Source organism: Lontra canadensis, unplaced genomic scaffold (assembly GCF_010015895.1).
Source record: "Lontra canadensis isolate GAN:19392208 unplaced genomic scaffold, GSC_riverotter_1.0 scaffold159, whole genome shotgun sequence".
NCBI lineage: Eukaryota > Metazoa > Chordata > Mammalia > Carnivora > Mustelidae > Lontra > Lontra canadensis.
This window is the reverse complement of record NW_022631153.1, coordinates 1154297-1163179: the sequence shown is the minus strand read 5'-3', so window position 1 is coordinate 1163179 and position 8883 is coordinate 1154297.

Below are 8883 nucleotides of genomic sequence, written 5' to 3'. Positions count from 1 at the left end.
TCTATAAAATAAAGCTTAAAAACAGTACCCAGTATATAGAGTATTACAAAGATCAAATAAAAGTAATAGATTTAAAAACACTTAGAACAATGCCTGGCAAGTAGCAAGTGTTTTAAATGTTACACATCATTATTGTAATTGTTTGCATTTTCTTTAAAAAAAAAAATCTAATGAACAGTGTTATGCCATTTATATCAAGCAAAATCCTTTTTGATACAGATCAATTATATTTCTATATTTCTGTATAATTTTGTAAAGCAATCATGGGTTCAAGTTCTTTTATTTTACTTTATTCTATATAAACATATCTATGCATTACGTCTTCCAGGTACTTGTCATTAATTTGTATATGGTAATATATGATGGTTTTACATACTTACATATTTTTTGGCACTTGAATTAATGTTAATTTTCCCCATTGCATGTAATATTTCATGGAAAATTTTGATATGTTAGTTTTCCTCCACCGAGAGAGAGGAAATGGGTAATGGGTCAAAGAACATGTTATAGATTACCCTGAAGGAAGATGTAGCCATTTTATATTTGTACCATTAATATATAAAGTATACCCTCTGCCTCTCCCCAAAGACTTGTCAAGAATGGGTGTTATAATTTTTAAATTTCTTTCTGTAGTGTGTCAGGGAAATTTCAAATTGACTGGGTTTGCCCTTTTTTTTCCAATACAGCTGTGATATATTTTTTTAAATTGTGGTTTAGTTTATATTTTCTTAACTGTACACTTTTTGACCATTCATCAAGTGGAAAGTGGTTATTGACTTACACAATCACTGATTTTTTTTTAAAGATTTTTAAAATTTATTTTTTGACAGACAGAAATCACAAGTAGGCAGAGGCAGGCAGAGAGAGAGGAAGGGAAGCACGCTCCCTGCTGAGCAGAGAGCACGATGTGGGGCTCGATCCCAGGACCCTGGGATCGTGACCTGAGCCGAAGGCAGAGGCTTTAACCCACTGAGCCACCCTGGTGCCCCTTCTCATATGTTCTTGAGAGAAATCTATTATCAGATTATTTGTGGTATCTTTTATTTTAGAAATTTTTCTATTATTTTTATTTTATATTTTGTTGCATGGAGATTAAAAGTTGTAAATATATGTTCTATGAATCTATCATATTCCTGGTAATAACCTTCATTCATCTCTCCAGTGATTAGAAGTGCATGTTCTTTCTACATCTGGGATAAATAAGCTACTCTTCAGTTTTTAAAAAATTCTTCTATTCTTTGATACAGCTGGAATTTATTGTAGTGTTTGAGTCACATGTGTTTATGTTTCCAAGCTGATTCCTTCCAACTTGTCAGCCTACTATTTGGAAGACAGCATATTAAGCAGTTATCTCTTGCCCCGTATTTGTTTTGTCTCTGCTCTAGGTTGGGTTCATGTTTCAAAATATGATAACTCAATTCCATATGATTTTGATCACTGTTGCAGTATGTTCAGTTTTCCAACTAGGCTGGGTCTAGGCTAGATTGAGTCTACCTTTATTACCTATGAACGTGTTTTGATATTGCCATCCATTCGCTTTTCACTAGTAATTCTCATAGGAATTTTAGTTGGACTGCATTAAATCTATATGTTAAAATAAAAAATATTGGTATTTTAGTTTCTCTAAATAAGCATATGGCTTGGTTCTTTAGTTATGTTTTTATATATTTTTTTCCATTATTAACAAAAAATACCCTGTGTTTCAAATCAAATTTATTCCAAGGTATTGAATGCATTTGTTGATATGGTGAATTATGTTTTCTAGTTGCGTGTAATGACTAGTTGTTGCTTGATTACATTGAAGTTTTAAGTATGCAACCATGTAACATGCAAAGTCAGATCTGTTCACATTCTCTCTGTAGTGATAGTGGTGATAAGATAACCTTATTACGTTTCTGTTTTTTGAGTAAGCGTGAACTTAAGCGTGAACTGACTCTAGTGTTTCTTTGTTAAGAGATCTCTAACAAGAGACTGTACAATTGATCCTGGCCCTTTTCTTTTAAACATTACCATTAGAACTAAAGTTGTGTATTATATTTGAGCTATACGTTTGGGACTGAAGCCCAAAAGCAAATCTAACATAGAACTAAGAAGAGTTATAAAGGTGCAGTTGTTCAGTGCTTGGAGGTCTGACTAACCTGGTTTCTATCCTAATCCTGTATTTATTAGTTGTGCAACATTGGGCATATTTATAATCAGACTGGGTTTCAATTTTGTCATTTATAAAGTGGGTATAAAAATATCTACTTAAGGAGTGCCTAGGTGGCTGGGTCGGTTAAGCGTCAGCCTTTGGCTCAGGTCATGATCGCAGGGTCCTGGGATTGAGCCTTGTGTCAGGCTGGGCAGGGAGCCTGCTTCTCCTTCTCCCTCTTCCTGCTGCTCCCCTGCATATGCTCTCTCTCTGTCTAATAAATAACACCTTAAAAAAATACCTACTTAATAATCCAATTAAAAATGGGCAGAAGATATTACCAAACATTTTTTCCAAAGAAATATAGAGATGGCCAGGGACGCCTGGGAGGCTCAGTTGGTTGAACGTTTGCCTTTGGCTCAGGTCATGAATCCAGGGTCCTGGGACCGAGTCCTGCATCTGGCTCCCTGCTCAGCTGGGAGCCTGCCTCTCCCTCTACCTGCCGTTCCCCCTGCTTGTGCTCTTTCTCTCTCCCTGTGACAAATAAAAAATAAAATCTTAAAAAGAAATACAGAAATGGCTGATAAATGCATGAAAAGATGCTCACTGTCACTGATCCTCAGGGAACTGCAAATCAAAACTGCAATGAAAAAAAATCACAACTGTCAGATATTGAAACTGTCAGAATGGCTAAAATCAATAATATAAGAAAAGAACTGTTGATGAGGATGTGGAGAAAGAGAAACCCTCTTGCACTGTTGTTGGGAATGCAAACTGGTGCAGCCACTCTGGAAAATAGTATGGAGGTTCCTCAAAAAGTTAGAAATAGAAGTAAGCTATGATCCAGCAATTGTACTACTCAGTATTTACCCAAAGAATATAAAAATGCAAATTCAAAGGACTGTATGCCCCCCGATGTTTATAGTAGTATTATCTACAGTAGCCAAATTATAGAAACAGCCCAGTGCTCAGTGATGAATGGATAAAGAAGATTGGTGTACACACACACACACACACACACACACACACAATGGAATATTACTCAGCCATAAAAAGAATTAAATCTTGCTATTTACTAGACATAGATAGAACTAGAGTATAATGCTAAGCAAAATAAATCAGAGAAGGACAAATACCACATGATTTTACTCATATGTGGAATTTAAGAAACAAAACAAAAGAACAAAGAGGAATAAAAAGAGAGAGAGAGAGAGAGAGGCAAACCAGGAAATGGACTCTTAATTACAGAGAACAAACTGATGGTGACCAGAGGGCACGTGGGTGGGGGGGGGGGGGGGGGGGTGAAACAGGTGATGGGGATTAAGGAGGGCACTTGTGTTGAGCACAAGGTGTTTTATGAAACTACTGAATCACTATGTTGTACACCTGCAACTGACATTACAGTGTATGCTAACTAACTAGAATTTAAAAAACTTAAAAAACCCCTCTGTTTAATAGGGTTATAATGAGTAATAAAAAATTAATATATGTAAAATGTAAAATGCCTACATAAGGCATGGCACACCATCAAGAGGTTGTGGTGATCATTAGGTTAAGTCAAATAAAATGATAAATATGGAAACTACTGGCCAAACATCTGTACACACATAATAGTCCTCAAATAAAAGCTGGTTGCCTTCTCCTTTTTTGCTTTTCTTTATGGTTCCCTTTCAGCATCCACAAGGGGCTTCTACTAACCTGTCTAAGCATTTTATTCTCTGTACCTCAAGGAGCACACACCATAGAGAGCTTCTGGCAACAGAAATCTTCCGTTTGATAGTCACCTGTGCATGGAAGATGAGAGGTCATCATTTCTGAACTTTCCAATTCCCCCCATAAAGACAGACAGAAGAGCAAGGACAGCAAAATTAAAAGCCATGGACAACATCTATAACAAAACTAGCTGATAAGGTCCGTGCATGAAGCTCAAAACACCTGTAATTGAGGAAAGCTCCAGACAGCCCAAGAGCTGGGTGGTATTAGCAGCTGTATATTAGGACACAGAGGGAAGAAATGAAACGCTGAGAGATCTGAGAATCTCAAAATAGCCAACAAACACTCACACAAAAGATTGGAGGTTCAGTGTGAGGCTAGCCACTGAAACTGGAAGAAATTTGCATACCACGATGACAGGGGTGTGCAAAGTGTCTAGGGGAGAACGATGAATGTTCAAAGCTAATCAGCCAAATTTCCACTCCAGGACAAGCACTGCACGGAGGAGAACCTTGTGAGAAAATAATGCTAGTTAAATAGAACAGGGACAGTAAAGACTAAGGAAAGAGACGGTCCATGTGAAAGTAAAGTCAAAAGATCTCAGAAAGTAAGCGGCTCTATTTTTTTTTAAGATTTTATTTATTTATTTGACAGAGAGAGAAAGAGATCACAAGTAGGCAGAGTCAGGCAGAGAGAGAGGGGGAAACAGGCTCTCTGCTCAGCAGGGATGCTGAGGCAGATGCAGGGCTTGATCCCAGGAACCTGAGATCATGACCTGAGCCGAAGGCAGCAGCTTAATCCCCTGAGCCACCCAGATGCCCCAAGAGGCTCTATTTTTAAACACTGCACAAAAGGAACAGAAAAGAGCAGTACAGCTGTGAAATTAAAAAAACTGTCTCCAATCCTGCCTTACTTAAATCCTTCCCCAAAGTTCAGGAAAACTATTGCACATAAAAATTGAGAAAAAATTATCAAGCTGAAATCCCACACAAAATTCTGACAAGGAAAAAGAGACTGAGAAAGAGGATTTTCAAGGATAAAGGCTGCATATCAAATGTTATTTCTGTGCCCAAACTCAGGGATAGGGTTCCCATGAACAGTTGCTGGGAAATTGATTTGAGAACGAGCCTTGGACAGCCATAATGTTGAGACAGGATGTGTAAAAGTACAATCTGTAATAGCAATACACTTGACAATGTATATAAAATACAGCTATTAACAACATGGAAAGATAATAGGAGTAGCAAATATAAAATGAAATTTAGTTGTTTTCAGTGATCTTATTCAGTGATATTAATGGCATTATGTTCTGGGGCCTTGTGTTTGTATACTGTGTGATTAAGCAAATTAATAATCTCATAATATTCTAATTCTGTCACCTCTCTTGTCCTTGGAAACCAAGATTCTTGGCGTGGAAAGATTACAAATGGTCAAGGTACAGATACAGACAATAAGTAACAGATACAGATATAGAATATTGCCCAACTCTGTCCTAGAAATAGTGACTAACTTATTATTAGTGAACTTCTTTAATACCCAGATTGTGGTCTGGGAATACCTTTTACCATGAAAAGAAATCAGCTTCTTAGAGAAATGGCTAACTCCAAGTCTAGGTCAGGAAGTATACAAGAGAATCCTGGAAAATATTGTCATTTCTGGTAGCAAGGAAGTTCTTAAGGATGACTAATATTATATGATGAAGCCTTAGGAGCCAACTTAAAGAAGTTCTCAAAGCCCAAAGATGAGAAAATTTAATAACTATGAGTTGAAACCAAAACAGTGACCCATTTGTGAGATTTGTGAGATTCCAGGGAAATAACTCATTGTTTTATTAAAATGGTAAACAAAGGGAAAGAATTCAGTATTTTTCCTCTTTCCTATATGAACTATGCCACTGAGTAATTATATAGTATAGGGGGGTATGTTTCTTATTATAGAAATATTCCAGCTAGGGGCTCCTGGACAGCTCAATGGGTTGAGTATCTGCCTTCAGCTCAGGTCATGATCCCAGCGTGCTGGGATGGAGCCCCACGTTGGGCACTCTGCTCAGTGCAGAGCCTGTTTCTCCCTCTGTTCCTCTCCCTCTACTCATGCTTTCTCTCTCTCTCTCTCAAATAAATAAATAAAATCTTAAAAAAAAGAAAGATTCCAGCTAATAAGTGATGACAAAATGAATTATTAATGCCATTCTACTGCAAACTCTAATGAAATCATGGATGTAGGCATTAAGTGTTGATGCCCGCTAACATCACAAAAAGTGAGTCAATCAAACATTTTATACCTCCTGGTGAAAGAACATAATACCATCAATGTGGTATTCTTCCCCCAACCAAAATCAAACCCGACTCTGACCAAGCCTGTAGGACCAACCACAAACCATCAGGAGTCAGAACAAAGGAACATGGAGGTGCACTCAGCAAAATTCAGACACTGGGAAACTCTACCGCTCCAATGATCTTACTTCTTCAACAAATATATTGCAAAGAGCATTGGAGGTGGGGGGACAGGGAGGGAGAGAGAGAAAGAGGGAAATGGAACATAGAGATTAAAATAAATATTAAAAAATAGGCAAAACTAATCTGTAATGTTTGGCAATGGATACATGGATGACAAAATTACAAGGAAAAGCAAGGAAGTGATTGCCACAAAAGTCAGATGTGTTTAATATTAGGGCTGAAGGGGTGGGTCATCATCAGTAGGTTCCTTAGCAATATTCTATTTATTTTTTGACCAAGGTAGTATCAAGAATGTGTACCTTATAATATTTATTAAGTTGTGAGTTTGTTTCATGCAGTTTTCTGTGTCTGTGTTATATTTTACAGTTGAAGGCATGGTATAATAAAAAATATATTTGATCACAGTTCCTAGCCCACAGTTCCTAAAACCCTTTGAATTTCCCAAGTGATAGATGTATTTTTGTCAAAAGATGCCCCTTTCCAACACACCCGAGTTTATGCTAACAAGGTGACTTAGGATGGGACCCTTAGAGAACCTCAGGATAGAGCTGGTTATGGAAAAGACCAGGTGATTAAAAGGTTGGCCCTTTCAGCCCCAACCACCGACCTCCAGGAAGGGATCTGTGTGGGCTGCAGATTAATCTTTATGAAAATTTTTTAAAAACAAGTTTTGTTTAGCTCTCAGGTTGGTGAATGCTTCCATGTGCTGGGAGAGTAGAAAATCTCAGTTCCATGACGACAGAAGCCTCTGGACCCTTCCAGACCTCATTCTACGTATCTCTTCATCTGCTTGTTCTCCCGTGTCCTTTATATCTTTTATAATAAATGGGTATATGTAAGTACATGTTTCTCTGAGTTCTGTGAGCCTCCCTACAAATTGATCGAGCTTGAGGAGGAAGTCCTGGATCTCCAATTTATAGGCAGCTGGTCAGAAGCAGAAATGACACCCTGTGCGTGTATTTGGCATCTGAGTAGAAGCAGCCTCGTGAGACTGAGGTCTTCACCTGTGGGATCTGATGTTTCTAAGAACTGAGTTAAATGTGTAGGACACCCAGTCAGTGTTCGTGGAGAATTACATTTTTTGAGCTGGGAAACACATACTGGAGAAGGCTAAAAAAAATCTAGCCATATCTTTTTGGACACAAGGTTTGAAACAGCTCAATTAATATTTAAAGTGCTGTTTCAGGTATATGTATTTTAATGGAAAACTGTTGAAGTTTACTTAGAACGCCAAACTATTAAAATAGGTAACTCGAGGTGCTTACATGAAAAGTGGTATTTATTTTTGCTTTTCACTTTTTTAGCAACAGAAAAGTCTCTACACTAAAAACCATTGAGAGAAATGGGATCATTTCCTGGTACCATAGGCTATCTGGTAGGGTATGTGAAGAAAACATGAGAACTTCTATCTAGTTATCTGTCTGTCTGTGCATCTATATTCTTAACCTTATTTCTTTCTATTTTTGTGTATAGTTTACTGCATTCATATTAGTATTCTAGTGCTGTATATAATTTGTAATTAAGTAAATATTGGGCCTGCATCCTCAATTTTTTTTATAGATAGGGAATTATTAGCAGAATGGTTTAGAGGCCACTGGTCTACTCACTTGAAGAGTTCAGGAGTGAGCTGAAGGTTGAAATGAGGAGGGATGGCAGGCCTTGGTATCCTGGAGGGAGTGCTGTCTTGGGAATGCAAGTCTGTCCATTGCCTCAAGTTCATAGGCCAATGGGAAAGAAAATGAGTCTTATCAATAACCCTAAACATGAGTTCATATACAAATCATAAATACATGGATAATAAGTCCATATTTTATCCTCACAACATCCTCATGAAATCTAAAGAACTAATTTTATAAAAGAGAAACAGAGATCCAGACAAGTCAAATCAATTAAAACATATCTAGGAGTCAAAACTAAATCTTCTAACTTCAATCTGTGTCCTTAATTTTGGAGTGATAATGGTATGTTTTGTTGTTTGTAGTGGATGTACATTCCTATTTAAGATATGTAGACAATAATTTTTTTGTCCTAAGTTAAATAACAAATAACAATTAGGTGTGGGTTTCTAGAGCAGACAAGCAAATTGTAAATTAGTGGGAATTAACCATAATTTTGTAGGTACTCAAAAAGAGATCGGAAGTATACTTAACCAAAACAGATAAATCTTTGGTGGTGTTAAATTACTGGCCTGGATCAGCAGCCTGACTTCTCAGTGTTCTAGATACCCAAAGTTAAGATTGTCTAACTTTCTGGTAACTAATCAGACACTGACTTACCATGCTGGCACACTGCAATGTATTTTAGGTAAACCTAGTGTTAGCCCTACTTACTGTTGGGAGAAAATAATGATGATAGTATTTTCACTGGCTCTTTTCTTCATTGCCAGCCAGCCTATGTTTAGAAGAGTGATTATATTCTGAGGAATGCTTGTGTAACATCATGAAGGCTAATTGTTGTTGTTCATTTAATTTACGGCTCCTCCTACCTAAGTCATTATGATTTGCAAACATTTGTTAGAATTTGGAGCACTAAGCCCATTTGACTGCATACCATTTGCAAGGGGGAAGATCTCAGTGTCAAGCA